The 19,118-nt window shown below is 39.9% G+C and overlaps 2 long non-coding RNA genes and 1 pseudogene across 2 annotated transcripts; 2 read left to right on the top strand and 1 right to left on the bottom strand.

Annotated features, from left to right (window-relative positions):
- Nucleotides 1-3,428: 3,428 nt before the first annotated feature.
- On the top strand, nucleotides 3,429-6,159 carry LOC139827517 (uncharacterized). Its single transcript, XR_011738166.1, has 3 exons — nucleotides 3,429-3,511; nucleotides 3,823-4,009; nucleotides 5,935-6,159. It is a non-coding gene; the product is annotated as an uncharacterized lncRNA (long non-coding RNA).
- LOC139827518 (uncharacterized) lies at nucleotides 5,268-7,523 on the bottom strand. The gene is made up of 3 exons (XR_011738167.1): nucleotides 7,434-7,523; nucleotides 6,729-6,882; nucleotides 5,268-5,488 (listed from the first exon to the last, which is right to left on the bottom strand). It is a non-coding gene; the product is annotated as an uncharacterized lncRNA (long non-coding RNA).
- A 437-nt stretch (nucleotides 7,524-7,960) lies between these two features.
- Nucleotides 7,961-19,118, top strand: part of LOC136099552 (CAP-Gly domain-containing linker protein 4-like) — a 32,107-nt pseudogene continuing 20,949 nt past the window's right edge.

The raw sequence follows: 19,118 nt of genomic DNA, 5'->3' as shown, positions 1-19,118 counted from the left end.
TGAGGGTTTTGATTGTGGGATGACTATAAAACCGTGGTAGATGTATTGCTAACCCCCTCTCCCTTCCTCTTCCCTCTTTAGCCCCCCCCTCTCCCCCCTTCCCACTAGGGACAGACGATCAGGAGGGAAAGAAGGACAGAGAGAAGAGAGTTGGAAAAGTTAAAAATGTTTTACTAATGCTACTAATAAGAATAGAGAAAATAATACAAAATACACAAAACCAATCTTGAAAGTCCCAGCAACTGCAGAGCCAGCACCCAAAGTCCTGGATTGGACTCTGCAGCCAACCGGAGCTGGATTCAGTCTGTCACTGGGCCTCAGTTTGCAGGGACGGCCCACAAGGTCCTCTCCTAATGTCAGCCATAAGGAAAAAGGGACGAGATCCTCTTGATCTCCCACTTTTATATGAAGTATTCACGTGAATGGGATGTTATACTCAGTTGGTCAGTTTCTTGGTCACCTGTTTCTCGTTGCCCCTCTCACGAGATGTCCATCCATGCTTATCAATAACTTTGCATTCCATTGCTATGTTTACCAAAACATATATCTGGTTCTCCAGGAAAATGCAGCTAATATGAAGGCTTTAGCTGACAGGCAAATTCACTAAAAGAGAAACTTGGTTTTAACAAAACCAGGACAGTGTTTTACCAGGGACAGGGCATGTCAGTGATTCCCAGCAAAATTTTTAAAACGACGTGCTTTCTCTAAAATAATTTTCTGGAACACAGAAATTGTACTTAATATACATGGTGGCATAGTAATTTCCTTCAAAGCTTTTCTGGAAGGTATCAGGTAATTACTTCTTGGCTCTGCTTCTTGCAAGTCATGTAGCTCACTCTCTGGCTGCTTCTGGGTCTCACTGTGATGTGGTTTCTACACAATGGTCCCAGCTCTTTTTCCATTCCCTTTTAAGCACATATCTAGTATGTTCAAAGTGGAGAAATGGAGCAGATTTAGGCAGCTGCTTCATCCTAGTGATCCAAACAGTCAGGATGCTGTAGCCCTCCTTCGTAAGTCAAGGAAAACACAGTAGACCAAGCAGCGAGCCTTAGTGCACCTATTTTGGTTACAGTGGAAGTTAAGAGACATCTTTGGCTATAAAATATCATAAGACATTCCTTTGAAAAGCAGCTCCAAGAGTTCCATTGTTAGCACTGGGAATTTTGACAATTAACTCCATGTGAGTTATTTGTTGTATTTGGGAAGTCATTTTTCTTTACTTTTTTCCTTTGATTATCCATTCATGTCACTTTTTTTTTTTTTTTGTTATTGTCAGGCCATGTGTTAATATCTTCCAGGAAATACATGCATGGTTAAAAAATGCAAAATCCTGGTTTATGCTTATTTATTATATAGTCTTTTATTATTTTAAATATTAATATTAAAACAGTAGTAAGTTTATTATATATTTACTATTAACTAGAGAATCATGGTCATGGAAAACATGTTTTTAATAGGCACCTGTGTTATCCTAACTGTAATTGCAGTTCACATGTATATGCAACATGATTATTTAATGTTCTGTCCAATTTTTTAGCTTATGTGACAGCGCAGGAACTGCTTCCAACCACTTATGAAACTGTATTTCCCCCATCAATACTTCTGTTACTAAGTATTTATATATTGTTTGGAATGTCTGAGGTGCTTTAGAAAAACCAAATCCTCTACTTCGTGGAAAATGCTAAGGAAAATGCTTTGGCTCATGGTCATGCAACAAAAATAAAGACAAAATGGATAAATTAGGTAAAAAACAGTGGTAAAAGAGAATATCAATGAAGTGAACGACAGGGAAATATTTTTGAGTGTAAGGGGATTAGATGAATCTATAATCTGTGATTTAGGATAGCTGTATGTTGATGTCATTCCAAGTGCAGTTACTATAGTAATGTATTTTGGTTTACAATGCTACCACTTGCAGAACACAGGCTGAAAAGGCAACAGCTGGTCATGTTCAAGTGGATGCCCAAGTGGTGTTACCTGTAAACTTGCTAACTCAAGTGATTTTTACAAGTGCACCAGATGAACACAAAACTGTGTTTGAGGAAGGGACCCTATGAAAGCACCAAATATAAGATAATTAAGGATAAAAGGAGGCTTTTCCTTGCATGTGGATTGTGTATAAATTGCCTTTCCTCTTCCTTTCATATACTTTCTTCCTACTGTTAAAATTGGCAGTATTGTCATTTTGATGGGGCTGCCTGGTCATGCACTGCTCCTGAAGGGAAGAACTTAAATATTTAAACCCCATCAGACATAGTTGGTACAATAGATTATAAAAACCAAAGACTAGTCTGAAAGTGGCACTGTAAGTGCCTTAGAAAAGGCAAGAAAAAGGCCTGAATCTAGGCGAAGATGTGTGATACTCAGCCCTCAGAGGTGTTGCCAATGCTGTAACCACGGGATGGATTTTAGAGCCTTATGAAGGAAGAGTCAGTTGACTAAAACTGTATGAAATGACAGTGTAAAACCAGTAACATAAGTTTAAAAAATATGGAAATAAGGTAAATAATAATGAGGGACTGCTTGTGAGAGTGCCCTGGTTTCAGCTGGGATAGAGTTGATTTTCTTCCTAGTAGCTGGTATAGTGCTGTGTTTTGGATTTAGAATGAGAATAATGTTGATAACACACTGATGTTTTAGTTGTCACTCAGTAGTCAAGGACTTTTCAGCTTCTCAGGCAGTGCCAGGTGCACAAGGAGCTGGGAGGGGACACAGCCAGGACAGCTGACCCAGGCTGACCAGAGGGATATTCCATACCATGTGATGTCATGCTCAGTATAGATTCTGGGGGAAGCTGGCCAGGAGACTGGCTGCTCAGTAACTGGCTGAGTATCAGTTGGTGGGTGGTGAGCAATTGCATTGTGAATCACTTGCATCATCATCATCATCATTATTATTATTATCATCATCATCATCATCATTATCATTATTATTATTGTTGTTGTTACTATTATTATTTTCTCTTTCTGTCCTATTAAACTTTGTCTTCACCCACAAGGTATACCTTTTTATTTTTTTTTCCAATTCTCTTCCCCATCTCCTGAGGTCGGGGGTGAGCAAACAGCTGTGTGAGAAGTTTAGCTGCCTGCTGAGCTAAACCACAACAGAGAAGTTGCAAGATTTAAAAGAGAAATGTGCATAAATGCTCATACTGGATCTTAAAAATTTAAGGTTTGTATTTGTGGATGATTTCTGAGGAAAGTGCACTCTGCTCGCTGAGGAATTATGAAGCGCTTGAGTGATAACAGCAACTTTAAAGAGCTATTTTGCTCTGAAAGAAACCTGCTTTTTCTTCTTTTATATCAGCAAATTGAATATAACAAGGGAGCTGTTCATATTGTTGGCCTAGATATCACTAAGTAAATAAGAAATTGCTGCTTTTTATTTCAGCTTCTCCTGCAGAGCTGATGCTGTCCTGGGAGATAGAGTAGATTCTCTCTTTTCTGTAACCACTGACAGAAACACTTACAAAGCTTCATAGTGTTTCCCCTGTGGAAACCTGTTGACAATGGTAAGGAATAGGAGTATCAGGGTTTGAAGGAAATCTGGTTGCAAATAATTAAATGAACCCAGTGAGTCTATACAGAGCCTTTATTAGTGGTGATGGTGCAAGTGAAAGACAAAATTCATATTGACTCTGGGTCAAGGATAAACTTTTCACAACTGGCTGTCTGAGGCTCAACTTATGCCTTCTCTTCTTTTATGTCTAACTTCTAAGCAGGTTGCTTCAGACTGATTGCATGACACAATAAATATGAACTCAATGTTTTCAAAAACCTCTTTTGCAAAAGCAGAACCTTTTTTTTTTTTTTTTTTTAACAGCAGCAGGACAAGAAGAAACAAGTTGTTGAAAACAGGCAGGGGAAACCGGTTTTGTGCTCCAGCAAAAATACTTTACAAAGGAACTAACAGAAGAAGAAATATATATAAAAAATTAAAGAGTTCTGGGTGTTTGCTTGCTCAGAGCTGTTGATACACCCAAGATGATCCAAAGGAGTAGAGAAAAATTGTGAGTTTAATGCCACCTGAGGTCAGCAATAGTTTTGTGAGATATATTTACATTTGTCTATTATTTTTGGAATATGTATTCTGGTCACTTGGTCATAGTTTCTCTTTGCTAAGAATGCCATGGATATTTAAAAGCTTGCTATCTGTTGTAACTAATACATTCACTGCTGCTTTCAATGGTTAAGACAGCAACTGCCAAAAGGTAAGAGTTAGGAGTAAGAATTGTGTGAAAAAGCATAAAGCTTTAAGTACAGATTTCCAGAGTTATGCAAATCTAGAAAATTGAAAGGGGACAGTCTCATTAGCCCAGGCAGTGGTTGGATCAGTTCCCACAAGTGGAAGCAGGTTTGTGCTTGCAATTTCAAGGAAAGTGAGTTTCTACAAGGTGAGGGACTGGCAACTCAACAGGTAGGCAGTGTCATTTCTAGTGGAAGGTGGTACGTGGACTTGAGATCTAGAAATGAGGTCCAGGTGACTCATATTCCTGAAAAATATCCCAGGATGCTATAGAAAAGGGAACAGATATTTAGCCCTGTGCCTCTTCTAGTTCCCAGTGGATTCCCTCACCTAAATCACTTGGGGTTTCCCTGAGAACAAAGATAATCACAGCATTCCTCCTGGCTCCTCCCGCAGAGCTTTCTCCAACCATGCTGTGCACTGACTGCTGCGTGAAACCACATCAAACCCACAGGCAGATGCAGCGTGGCAGCTGTGAGTCCTGATGCATGTGTGCAGAGCAGGTGTTTACTCTGGAGAGAGGATGATCTTTCAGTGCTGGGGCACTAATGAGAGAGGAACCGAGTGGCTCTTGCTGTGGATCCAGAAGCAGTTGATGTGATCTGAGAAGCTGGCACACCTGGCAGAAACTGGAAAGGGCAATGTACACAGCAGGGCACTGGCTAAAGCTCAGAGGGAAGAAGGGTGGCATGTTCCTTGGGAAATAATGGGCAGGGCTGGAAAAACTGACAGTAACCAGTGGCCTTTTTTGTAGGAGAGAAATATCCTGATTGTGGGTGGATGCACAGCTTCCTTGTTCCACGTCCAGCTCTGAGGGTAGCTCCTGCAGTATCCATGGTCTTTTGAACATGCTTGCTGTCCCAAAGCCACATTGAATGTAGTATATAAGTGTGCTCCCTTTCAGAACCTCTCTGCTGCCCTAATCCTCACTCTCTCTACTCAAAGCTGCAGTGTCTTCCAAAGCCACTTAAATTATCCCTTTGCTCTGACACATACTTGTGAAGATGAAGGAACTGGTTAGTAATGTCCAAGAAGTGAAATAATATTTTAGTTAAAATAAGCTTATTGTTCACAAGCATTGTTTCCACGTCTTCCCTCTGAAGTTGCCAGAGCTGCTGCAGTCCATTGTTCTGAGCTCTCCAGGTGCTCAGCAACTCTGCTGCCCATGGCAGCACTGAATGAGTCAGACAGGATAGGCTGAACAGGCTTGTATTTAGACTCATATCCTGGCACGTAGGAGGTGCTGAAAAAGATATTGTGAAAGGTACAGAATGAGGTTTAAACATATTTTTTAAAAATTTCCATTGCAGGGCCCAGGGGTGGAAGTCAGGACAGGCAGGAATTTTCTGAGGCAATGGTGTCCAGTACCCTTTGCGGTTGCAGAACTAAGTCACAAGATTCACTCTATAAGCTAAAATGTTTGGGTTTTTTGCCTTTAATTCTCCAAACAGAAGGATATTCTAGAACCCAAGATGCTTTCTTAGGTGCTTGTTTTCATTTTCTAGCATGAAAGTATTCACACACTGTTTTATCCTCACATTCAACATTACCTTTGAATTCACAGAGCATTTTCCATAGTTTATGGCAAATAGCAACCCTACCCTGCCTCAGCTTTCATTCTGCTGCATTAAACAAGCCATGTTCTGGTAACCTCCTAAACCAGATTTTTCTTTTCCTTGACTGTGCTAGCAAATAATCTCTGGACGTGCTAGATTAGCTGCCTCCTGCTGAAAAAGGGTGGTCAGAACTGCATGCAGGTTCCCAAGGGTATGGCAGAACCTGCTGGCATGAATACTTCCCTGCCATGAGCCTCCAGCTATGCATCCTAAGATAAGTGTTTGCTTTTTATGCCATTGCATCGTATTGGTAATGATTTGCATTGTGTAACTGTTGACTACAATTGCATCTTCCTCTTCTCCCGTCACTTCCATAAGAAGATCCCATACATCAAACTTCTTAGTTCATTGCTTTTTAATAGCAATTTTTTTTTGTCTCATCTGTTTGCTGTTTCTTCTGTCAAAATCTCTAAAGGAAAATATGAAAAAGGTAAGTTCCAAGAATAATATCCCAGGATGTCATTGGTAAATTCCCCCAGTCCAGTACTTTCCATTTAACTTACTCAACACTGTTTCCCTCTGCACTTGCAATTCAATTGAAATTCTCCAGAATTGCTAATAGTTTCCATTTCAGGCACTTCACTACAGTCCATTATTCAGCATCAGCCATAAAATATTTCCCTTTCCCAGAACATCAAGAATCTTGAAAAAAGCAGATACCAACTGCCAATAGTAAGCTCACATTTGATCTCGCTGACATCCATGTCTTTGTGCTTCAAACTCTTTCTAAAGTACCCTGGAGGTGAAAATTGCGGGCCTGCATTTTCCTGGATTACAATTTTTCTTTGCCTTTTCTAAGTATGAAACATTTCTAAGAAATGGAAGAATTCTCTCAGCTTTTCTCTAGCCATCTGGTCTCATGTTTACCATCACAGCTCCATGTTCCACTGCCTTCAGTTTTCAAGTCTCTGTGATCTGAGAGCACTTACAGCTCTTGACTTTTCCAGTACTTCACTTGAGGTAATTTCCACTTGTCCTTCCCATTATTTGCCCTGCCTACCTTCCACAATTAATATTATCACTGGAAAAAAACAGCAACAAAAAACTGGTTCTAAAAATTAGTTGTATTTACTCATTATGACCCACATTGAGCATAAAAACATAGCAAAACTTGTCTGAGTTTTTATCCAGGTCAAATTCCCCTCAAGTAGCCTGGGCTCAAGCCATAAGAAAATGGGTTTACCACCGCACGGGTTTCTTAGAGATTACCGATCTTTGGATTTAGATCCTTATTAGGTTTAGCGGAACGGATAAGCACCCTCTGAAATGCCTTCTTGGAAGCTGCTACTTTCGTTCCTCCAGCTGGTTAGTGAAATGCACTGGGAAATGAAAAATTCTGAGTTCGGTGCTTAAATCTAGCAGCGATTACGTGTGACCTTCGGCCAGTCACTTTCACGCAGCTGTGCGGGCAGGAACACGTTACGGTGTTAAGCACCCACGAATACCGGGCACCCGAAACCATCAGTTAAGAAGCCGCCGTCTCCCTTTGCTCTCCCTCTTCTCCCAGCCACCACTCCTATCCTAGTTTTTCCAGTTTTCCCTCCCGCTGTTCTGTCGCCGCTCCGGAATTACCCGAACACCCACGATTCGGGCCGAGCATCCGCCGGACCCGGCCCGCGCTGCCCGCCGGCACCACGGGGACAGTCCCCGCGGCGGGGCGGGGCGGGGCGAGGCGGGCGGTCCTGGCAACCGATAGGCAGGTGGGCGGGGAGGGGCGGGGCGAGGAGGGCGGTGCTGGCAGCCGATAGGCGAATGAGCGGAGAGGGGCGGGACGGAGGCCGCGCAGGGGCGGGCGCGAGGATGGGCCCTCGCTCGGTTCCCTCAGCTCCGGGCGGGCGCGGGAGGTTCTGGCCGCGCCCCTCCCCGCCAGGAGCAGGTAGGGCTTGGGGGGGCGACCGCGGCTCCGCACCTTCTGCGGGGGAGCGGGACGGGAGCCGGCGGCCTCCCGGTGCTCTCCCGGCCTGCTTCCGTGCGGAGTGGGGGCAGGGTGGTGGTGCGGGGGCCGCCGCAGCGGGCGGGCCGAGCCCGGCCCTGGCCCCCGCCGCTGCGGGCACACGCGCGGCTCCCGGGGCCGCCCGGTGGGCCGGGTTGCATGGGGCAGGGCGGGAGCGGGGCTTGGCGGTGCGGTGGCCTGGTGGCTCGGTGAGGTTATCACCGGGTGTTCCGGCCCGCGAGTCGGCGGCCGCGGCCGGAACCTCCGCTCCCAGGGTTCGCTCTGATAACCAGCCCGTGGCCGGGCCGGACCGGCGTTTGCTGCGGGAGCTACCGAGGGAAGCTCGGAGGGGCAGAAACAGCGCGGCCCGCTCTGAAGCTCTGTGAAGCTGGCAGCTTCTCCAGACCAAGCGCCGTGTTGCAAGAGGCCCCGCACGCCAGCTGAAGAGCCAATCTGGGGTGTACGTGTACACACGTAATGTGTCTGCCGTTCTGCTGTAAATTTTATAGAGCCAGCAGATAGTGTATGTGCAGGAGTCTTGCTTTCTGAACTTAGCTTTAGTTCTTGAACGCATATAAGTACACAATAAGTAGTCCATTATATGTGCTTATTGTCAAAAATAACATCACGTTCATGACAACTTCTGCTGTCAGAGCCCCAGTGCAATTGTATTTAATACCTTGAAGTGCTTTAGCATTTATAGCACTTGCAGGAAAACTTTGTGCTGTAACACATATTGCAGAATCTGGAGCACAGGAACAAGTTGGATCCTGTATTATACAACTATTTTTTTTTTAAATATATATATGCAGTGGTAGCTCTCTGTAATGTGTGGATGTCAGGAATCCTGTAGTTACTCTTCAATCTTGCCAGCATAAGTGCATGCATATTTGATGACTTCTTCAAGTTCTGTTTTATTTTTTCCAATGATATTTATATTTTTCATTTTCAGATTGAGTTCAGTTAGAAGAACGTATGGCTGTCAAACGGTAAGCATGGTACCCTGTGCTGTGCTAAACTGCTTTCAGTGGTAGTTTGGCAGTACTGCAAACAGGAGATTTCTGTCCTTTCATTTAGTATCTCTAACCATTTCATGCTGTTTGTCTAAACTTCTCCTACTAATGCAGGGAAATCACTGCTCTTCTGGAAGACCTTCCATTCTGTTTCACCAGGACATCCCACCGGAGTCCACATACCTTGGATATTATTAGTACCTCAGGCAGTTTTTTTTATGCTCAGAACAGACATTACTTCGAGGATGATGTTTTTTTTCCCTTCCTTTGGAATAGTTTTCAACCTTTTACTTTCCTTTTGCCTTTCTAGGTATGCGTGTGTGACATTAACTGGTTGTGATGTTCTTGTGCCTGAGCTAGCAGGCTCTGGAGGTTGTCATGGGTGCACAGCATGTTGCCTTGACATTTCACGGTTCAGTACTGTGTCATGACATGGTAATATTATTTCTGGATCCAAATTAAAATCCTTTGGTGGAGGGATGTGCATGCTTGGGCCAGGAGGTGTTGCCACTGGTGTGAACCTGGGAAGTCACTCTTTACAGTGTTGGGTGGGCACATGCATTGTAGCATTTGGGTCTTCATGTCACCAGCCCGATGACAGGGCTTGTTTCCCTGCCTGCTTTGCTTTGGTAGCTTGCGTGCTGAATTCTTTTCACTCATATGACAGGTTGTATTCTCCCCTCTGGCCCCTTAGAGTAAGAGGTGCCCTGGATACTTGCAAATGCACGTATTCTCTTCTGTTCAATCTGCTTTTCTGTGTGCAATAAACAAAGTTTTTTTGTATTAATTTTCAAATGTCTGTGTTGATTTCTAGTTGTTGCAGCTTTTGTTATTGTACTTTACAAATCTCACCTCTTCCTGTTACCATTGGCTTAATCAGATCTGGCTACTTTTCATGGTGTTTCTTTTGTTTCCTCACTGTTGCACTGGCAGCACTGTTTAAAAAGCTTACAATTGCTTTCCTGTCTTTTTCTGACTTAACAGGTTCAGCTGTCATCTCTTCTACATTCATGCACATTACTTGTTCCTTTGTGCATTTCGTGAGAGTGTCTGATGTGCTACCTGTGCAAAACTGTTGTGGATTCATGCATTTTACAAAGCTTTGCTCTGTTTTGTTTTGCCATAGCCTCTGAACAAATACCAGAAGGCAGCAAATGTATTTCTCTTGCCCTGCCAAAGAGATTTAGTGACTTGGAGCTTAAGGGACTTTCTAGTCCCTCATATGAGAAAGTTGTTGCTGTCGTATTTATGATGACTATAAAGCCATTCAAAATGTAAACTCTAATTTCTCCTTACTGGATGAAAATAATAATTGAAATAATTAGTAATACTTTTGGCCTTGTTGAATCTAAGAATGCTTAAGCTGAAGCAATTTGATAATGCTGTGGGAAGAAATAGTCCTGCCCTTCCCAATGGCCTCTTTCTTGATCTTAGTGGTGTGCCAGCACATGCATTTATACAGTTGCATAAGACTGAAGAAATAAACTAGTTGGAGAAAAATGAGCAGTTTTCATCTGGATCTCTTTTCCAAGTTGAGGATAGGGTGAACTGTTCATGGTGTCCAAGAAGAGAAGGCTTTCATTTATTTACTTGAAGTTTAGCATCTGTAATCCGCTGTTAAAATCATTCCCAAATAGTGTGATAAACTTATTTGGGGAAATGTTAGAGTAAATCTATTCGCTTAGCTGCTTGTGTGTAGGATATAACCCCCAAAATGAGTCTGCTTATAAGTCTACTACAGACTACTTTTTCTTTTGTGTGTTTACTCATGTGTATAGGTTAAAGATAATAAAACCAAATATACCTTAAAGCTCCATGAATTATTTCTGTCAAGCGAACTGGCTAAACAAATTCCTGAGTAGAGAGCGCTATATAGCAATCTCCAGAATAAAAATGTAGGTTGTCTAGTAGAAGCATTGCTTTTACCCTGAGTATTTAACCATGAAAATTCAAGATGCAGAATTCCAGTTTTTCAATTGTAAGCTATAGTCTCTGATAGGACAATAACGCCTGTTTCTATTAAGAATAATGTTTTTATTATTTGTTACTGAATTTGCCTGACTAGATGTCTTGCAAGTGGTAACCAGCTCTAATCTGGCCTTAGTAAGTGAACCATAACTAGAATGTGACTTGACCTGGTTGTTAGGAAAATGTCAGTATGACTTTGTACAGCCATTTAATCTTTCTTCTGTCTCCTAGATTGCGCTAAGGCAGGAAAAGTTGTCTGGAAACAACATCAGGGTGGAGGTTACAACACTGTGGTAAGTGTGCTATTTTAAAACATAGAAGGGAGAAGCTGGGAAAGGAGCTGATATGGAATTGAGAGTCCAGGAGTGAATCACTCGGTGATGAATTGTCTGCAGCTTTGTGTGGGAAGATTAAAGTGGTGAGAACTTTAAAAGAGTAGAAGGCGGTAGCTGGTAGCTTGTGCTTCCTCATGGTGAAGGAAAGGAATATACATGCAGAGTATGAGGAAGGGTACTTGAGCTTCACGTTTTCATAAAGCTATAAAATGTAACAATCTATTTATCATCACTGTGTCCTTGCTAATTATAGCATTACTATTTTCATGACTGCTCAAGTGGTAAACTGGGGAGAAATATAATGTTTTCCATTAATAACATGCAAGTTTAGTGACCAAGTCAGAACTAGAAGCTGGCTATCCTTAACACCATACTCTGCTAAATTTACTAATCAACTTCCTTTGTTTGTAAGAATACAATAGTATTATTTTATGTTTGCAAAAAGAAAATATTTTAGTCTCATTGCACATTGTATCTTACTCCGATAGGACTGTTCCAAAGTATTTCTAATGAGGTTATTTATTTTTTTTCCTCCTAAAGTGGCTTTCTAGAAGATGACCATAGAGGATCTCCCAGAACCCTCCTTGGAAGGAGATTCCCTCTTTGAAAGAGAACGGTTCTTATTCCCAAATTCTGAAACTTCTGTTACTTTTTCTGTTGCTGCTGCACCAATGCCTTCAGACTGTGGTATGTGCTTTTAAGAGAAAATGAATGTGATCATCAGACAACATATTTGAATAATGAATTTTAAGAAAAACTCTCAACTCTTAATTTATTCCTTATTTTCAGAAAAAGTTTACTGCTTGTTAAATGAATTCTCTATTCTTTTTTAAAGGAAATTAAATATGAAGACCTGTGCTTTTTCTGTTGTTTTGATTGCACACATTTAAAATATACTATCTTTTCCTTCATACTGTTTCTTCTCTGTGTGTGGTCAGATGTTCGTAGGTTTTTTACATTTTGATGTGGAGCTGGATATTGTGTTAAATGTTAAATTGCAGTATTTAAATGTAGTTAAGCGTCTACATCACATTTAAAATCTCTAGAGTTAGACTTTCGTAGTTTCAGTGTGCAAGCAATACACTATAGGGGAATATTTCTCTTGGAAGTGTAGGTGTTTGTGGTGGTAAGGACTGTGAAATGAGTGTTTACAGATAACGATAGCAAGTATCAGTGATCAGCTTTTGAAATAATGTTGAATTGTCTTCACATGTATAAATTATTATAAAATTTAAAATATGTATAAATTATTATAAAATTTAATTAAAAATTAAAACATTAAATATCACCGTAAGGATCTTCATAGATAGCTACAATTTTAATGTCTTTGAATGTTGCAGAAGATGTTAATAGCATCTATATAGCTTCAAAATTAGTCTCCACCTCTGTTTTTCCCATGCATTGATTACAACAATCAACTGTATTCAGGAAAAATAAATACACATAATGTAATGTTCTGTCTTTGACAGACTCAGTGTTCTTGAGACCCATTTGATGAGTTAGCACAGGTTGGAAATTTAACAGTTCCGCAGGATATATTTTAGTACATGAACATGTGTTTTTACATGGTTCAGCCGTGTTCTCATAACTTGTCTTTCCTATTCTACTGTAAGTACTGCTGTGATTTATTCCATTCTGTTTTCTTATCCCTTAGAAAAATTCTCCATTCATCCTTCTTTAGCCATTATGTGTTGTGATGTCTCCTAATACCACCACAATATCACTTGCTATCAGACCTGCTCAGTCTATGCCTACTTACTGAATAAAAAAAATTTCTTTTTATAGGAGGTTACTGTAACCTGTGTAACAGTAATATTATGGAATCTGGGTAAAGAAGGTTAAACCACAACAGACAAAGATTCTTGGTCGTTACATTAAGTGCATTTATTTTTCCTTAATATAGTTGAGCACTGTAATCAATGCATGGGAAAGATACAGGTCAAGAAGGCAGTGTTTTAAAGTATTCTAGATGCCACTGTCCTTTTGTGGAACTTATTGTTTTAACAGATTTTCTGTAGCATTTCTTGGTTTGCAAACACTACAGCTGATCACCTGTTAAGCACTTAGGATGATTGTTATTAATACTTAATATATTCTCAGGTTTTTACCCTAGCATGCTGGTTGTAACAGTCTATTAAGAGTTGCTTTCTGATATATAATTTACTTCAGGTTCATAGCTAGAAAGCTTCCTGGTAGACTAAAAAATCACGCATGTTGGGGAAGATCGTTGATTTTGTTGGCTAGTTGTCTGTTTACTTCATAGCTGTCAGAATGAGATCAACTGTGGTTTATGCAGAAGTTACATATCAGTAAATACATCAATAGATCTGTGTCAATGCATGGGATGTAGGTAAGAAACACGTTTTGTGTAGTGCTGGGAGATAAGGGGTTTGCTTTTTTTTATTTTGGTGTGCTAGGTACAGGTAAAAATTCATGCTAAATATCAGTGAAGTTGTCCTTTTTCATCCTCGTTGGATCAAGGCAATGCAAACTCAAGACAGCCAGGAAGTGAGCACCATATGTGCTTTTATCTGTTAATCCAAGCTAGAAGTATGATATGCTCTTTTTGAGGGAAGGTAATGATGACTCATCTAGAGGTAGTTTATATCATGTCATACACCCAGATGGTTGATGCTCTGTTTTACTTAACCTGTATGTCTGTTCTGAGAGCCTTTTATCTGCGATTGATGCAAGCTGACATTGTACATTTATTTGAAACCTTTTTAAAAGGCAACTCCCTGATAGCTGCAGTGGAGCCAGAAGTTCATTGTTTTCCATGATTCAGTAATTTGCTGATGACAGTAGGTTCTGCTTCCATTCCCTCTCCTAATAGCCATTGCTATCCAGATTCTTTCATACAATTTTCCAGAGTTTGAAGAAATTCCACAAATGTAAAATACAGTATGTGTATATACATGCACACACATACACCTGTAAGTAACATGAAATACTATACTTTAATAATAAGGTGTTTTTTACACCTATACTTTGGGTTGCCTTCAGCAACGTGAGGCTTAAAATCTTAAAAATACATCTTTTTTCCATTCTTGGTTTGGCTTAATTTTTGAAGGTGTTTGTTACCTGCAGCTGCCACCAACTGGGATTGATAGATTCATGAAATACCTGAAAATACTGGAGGCCATGGAATGCTTTCCTGATTTGTGCACATGTTTATATTTTGGTATGCTTTATGTAAATTGTGATGGAAGAAGGGGGAAAATACATGTTTTGCAGCATATGGAGAAATCATGTACACATAATCACTGAGAGATCAAGAGGCTTGTCTGTGCTAGGCAACAGATTAGAACCAGCAGTCCTTTGCTAGCTTGAAGGAAGAATATTAGCATAATCATTGTACATCTCTCTTGGTCCTTGCCTAAACTTAAAATCAGTCTTGCAGTACCATTGTATTGGTGGCTGATTCACAGCTTTTTCAGAAGTACAAGATAAATGTTAGTATTAAAGAAAAAATAGACCAGATGCTAAACACAGTTTTCTAAATTAATTCAATATTCTGATTTTTCCACTGTGACTTGTAGTAAAGTGACTCTCTCTGCTCTTCTTTGCCCCTGGGTTTGAAACGTTAGAAGCATGTTAAAACTTATGATTGTACATAATGATTCCTTTTTTTTTTTTTTTTAACAGAGTTTTCCTTCTTTGATCCCAATGATGCAGCATGCCAAGAAATACTTTTCAACCCCAAAACATCAGTTTCTGAACTGTTTGCTATCTTAAGGCAATGGGTTCCACAGGTCCAGCAGAACATTGATATTATTGGGAATGAGGTGAGGTATAAATGGAGATCCTTGAATGCTTTCAGTGTTAAAGTATTATGGTGACAACAAATACAAACAGTTCAGGGAGAAGCAGAACTAATCATAAATGCAGATACAATTTCTGCCATGTAACAAGTACTTACTGATCAGTGCCTTGTATTGCACATGTTGTCAGCGTTCGTTTGGAAAAGGGAAAGATGCTGGGTGAAAAATCAGTGCATATGGATTGGTGGTAGAATCACAGAATCACGGAATATAGAAACAATGTTTCTTCTCAAAGCAGTTATTTAGACACCCTTCACCTTGGTGTTTCAGTTTCATGCTTAGCAGCAATCATAAACTCCAATGTCTGACCTTACAGTGAGGCCTGACCTTAAAGGCAATGTTTCCAAGGCACAAAATGAGGTAGGATCTGAAATCTTTTTGCAACCTGCAGTAGGCTGCTTTGAGAAGACGTCTTGTTTCTAGTAATTCCTTCCTACTTTCCTATTTTTCTTCTGGATTGCAGGCTTTTCTAGCCAGGTGGGAAGTATGGCAAAGATTCTTCCTGCCATAGTATAACTGGGGGCTTTTTGGGGGGGGGGGGGGGGGGGTAGGGGGGAGGAGCGGAGGGAGGCAGGAATTTTTGAGAGACCAAAGAGCAAGCAGAAAGACTTGATAAATGATGTTGTTTTCCTATTGTTCAGTTAAGCAGTTAACTTTTCAGCATGTGAAATGTATGTTAGAAGTAATAATATAAAGAAACTTTAAATTCTGTAAACAATGAAGGTTAATGATATCCACATAATACTATTTATTACATTTGTGCATGTTGCTCAGTTCTGCAGTTAGACTCTATTCTGACAGGCTTCTTTTTTATTAGCTGTTGAAATGAATCCAGGAGTCCATATATGTGAAATAACTTACTAAATAATACTGATGTCAGTGATATGCTGGAGCTAAAATGTGTTTGTTTTCCACTTGTTTCTCAGATCATTAAAAGGGGTTGCAATGTGAATGACAGAGATGGACTGACCGACATGACTCTTTTGCATTACACTTGCAAATCAGGGGCTCATGGTATTGGTGAGTAAAGAAACATCATTATATATGTAAAAACCCTGACAAAGGCTAATCCCATCAACTATTACTGAATTTTTCCTTGCAGTAGATTTTTTTTTAGTGATTGGTTTTATCCCTTCTAGTGGCCATCAGAAAGGAAGATACAGAACTGTGGTGTGGTTATGGCTGTGGCAGTTGGGAGTAAGTTGAGTTAGTGGTATAGGTATTGCAAACAATGTTATCAACAGAAACATATATTTAATGCAGCAAAGGCTGCTTCAGACTGAGGTGCAAACTGTGAACTAAGCTATCGACAGTTTTCTTACGTCAGTGAAACCAGAACATTTAGGTGACTGGCTTTCCTTTTTTTTTTTTTGTTTCACCCTGATCATGTCAGAAGAAAACAATAAACTTCATTTGCATTATTATGATCGTAAGTACTGGAATAAGAGTGTATTTAATTCTGTTTGAACACATCGATTAGCTTTTCTATGTTGTGCTACTCTTTTGTTGACCGAAACCCAGTTCTCTGAATTTGAACTAAGTTTCTGAGTGAGGTCTGACAGAGGTTTGCTTTTCTGGGGGCAGCAGGTCTGTTAACATAAACTTCAGTATTGTGAAGTGTAATTTTTTTTTTCTTCTATCAGATACTAAAATCCCTGTTTTTGATGGGTGACATGTTATTTACGTTAGAGATAAACAGGTAGTGTTGCTATATACTATAGTAGACATTTCAGCCCTTCATGATAAAAGGCAAAGCTTTCCTATGTCCTAATCTTAAGAAGAAAGACATCTACTAGTAAGTGTTCTGCTATGAGCCTTAGGGGTTTAATGTACATTATGGTTACACGTAAGCATGTGCATATTTTTGATGCCATTTAAATAAATCCCTGATGCACATTTTATGAAATTTGCTTTGTAGGTGATGTTGAAACCGCTGTAAAATTTGCGACGCAGCTTATTGATTTGGGTGCTGATAGCAGTTTACGCAGCCGCTGGACAAATATGAATGCCTTGCATTATGCTGCCTACTTTGATGTTCCAGAACTTATTAGAGTTATTTTGAAAAATGCAAAGCCAAAAGGTAGGCATTGTTCCTTTTTCTTTCAGGTAGTTGTCTGTATTTTGTTACTGTGTTGAGCCTAAGCTGGTGGATAGTGGTCTTTAAGAGTGGGGTTTGTTTACCCATTATATTATATAAATATTTCTTGTTCTTTTAGTCAGCTTCATTGGTTCATTTTCTCCTACCATTATTTTTTGTTGTGGTTTAATGCACTGATTCCATTGCTGTTTTTTGAAGTTGATAAACTTGAGCTTTGTAAAAGATGATAGAGAAATATCTAATAGAATGGAAAGCAAACAGGTTAATTCTAAGCTGTTGAGGACTACAAGAATGTATGCAGAAAAACGATGATGTAAGTATTCTGGTGAATTCTTAGGGTTTTTAAGATGCCTTAAACATTGAGGAGTATGTTTGAAATGCTGGGAGAAGGGTAAAGGAGAAGTGGGAATTTGGCAATGATACGTGGCAAACTAGTGACCGAAGCAACTTTGACATGCTCATTTTTCCCACATCTTGGCTATCTAGAAGGTCATGTGTAAGAAACAGTTTGACTTTAGTGTTTGGCATAAATAAATGGTAACTTTTAGAATGATAATATAAAGGATTGGTAATTGGAGTCCTATTTACACTAATGCAAATGGAAATACAGAAATGGTTCTGAACCAGAACCATTAGTTCCTACTTTTGTCAAATATCAAAACCAGTAAGCAATTTTAATACTAAAATTGTACAAATGTTTCTTTGTTCCAATGAATATCCTTCTGATTGTGCTATTTTGCAAAATGATTAATTCCCTTTTTTACTAGTTGAAGCTAAAGACTGTCTCAAAATTCTGAAAAGGTGGTAGGTTTTTGGAGTACACAAGGGTTGCTTACCGTGTTGCGAGTCATCATGGAAATAATTGTTAAACAGAGCTGTTATTGGTGTGATGTGCTTAGGAGGTAATGTGCAGGTTGGTAACAAAAGACGAAACAACATCACATTTCAATAGTCTGGTCTCCATAATTTGCATCAGCAGATTAATTCTTCTTTCAGACCTCACTTGTATTTGGTGTTCTCGTCTCCTGTGCAGTGCCTACAGAAGGGATGGGGATTTGCTCAGATTTCCAAGGAAACTACTCTGGTTAAATGCTTTGCTTGTTGGTAACTCTTGGATCAGCAGATGATTTTTTTTTTTTTTTTTTTTTTAAGTCTCAGAAAATGCATAAAATGATTTGCCCTAGCTGTGACATGGAAACAATGGATGGTCTGAATTAACAGAAAGAATAATCTTAGCTCCATACTACATCAGGCAGTTTTCAGAGAAGGGAGCATGTACAGAGAAGGCAAAAGTGCCTTGGGTGGATTCATGCTGAACTGGAGAAAAAATGGTTGATGTATAAATAGCTCCTCAAGACAGTGCTGTACTGACTCTGAGGCACCCATTGTGAAACAGCTGGTACCACAGATGTTTCCTTTTCATTTACCGCTAAACTATGTCCTTTATGACATTCTGCAGTTAAATTCTTTATACAGATTTACTCCTCGATGGTTAGAATAGAGAGCTAATTTGATCTTAGATTTTTAAAGGTTTTAAATAGAAAAATTGTTAAAAGCTTAAGAATTAGAAATGTTGTGTGGTACCATTATGGAGTGACTGTAACCTGCATGGGTTGCTAATGACAGACTATTGCTGCATATTAATATTCCATAGATAGTTTGGGCATAGTTACTGGATAACATTTGATATATATGTGTTTCTTTTTGTCACATGGACTATGCCAACTTAGACATAGAACAAAGGTGTAAGAAAACAGGGTTTACAAACTCCAAGTGTGAAGCTTGCAAGTCTGAGGAAGTCATAGTAGTCTAATTTGAAAAAAACAAACCCATAAACCTATATATCAGTTACTTTTAAAAATAGGAGTATGTACAGCTGTTGCTGACTCAGCTGATGTTACTGATCAGCATCTCTGCAAACTGGTTCCTCCTATGTGTGCAGAAAATGCTTTGATAGCCTTATCAAACATGGAAGTTTCCAGTGGTTGTTTACAACTGCACAGCTTCTACTGAGTTTTAAACTGGCAATAGTTATTTGACATTTGATCTGTAAAAGGTACATTTGCATACGTAGCTGTGATGTCAATGC

The sequence above is a fragment of the Patagioenas fasciata genome, chromosome 3, assembly GCF_037038585.1.
Source record: "Patagioenas fasciata isolate bPatFas1 chromosome 3, bPatFas1.hap1, whole genome shotgun sequence".
Classification (NCBI taxonomy): Eukaryota; Metazoa; Chordata; class Aves; order Columbiformes; family Columbidae; genus Patagioenas; species Patagioenas fasciata.
Note: the sequence above shows the minus strand (reverse complement) of the source record. Positions and strands in the feature narration are given on the sequence as shown.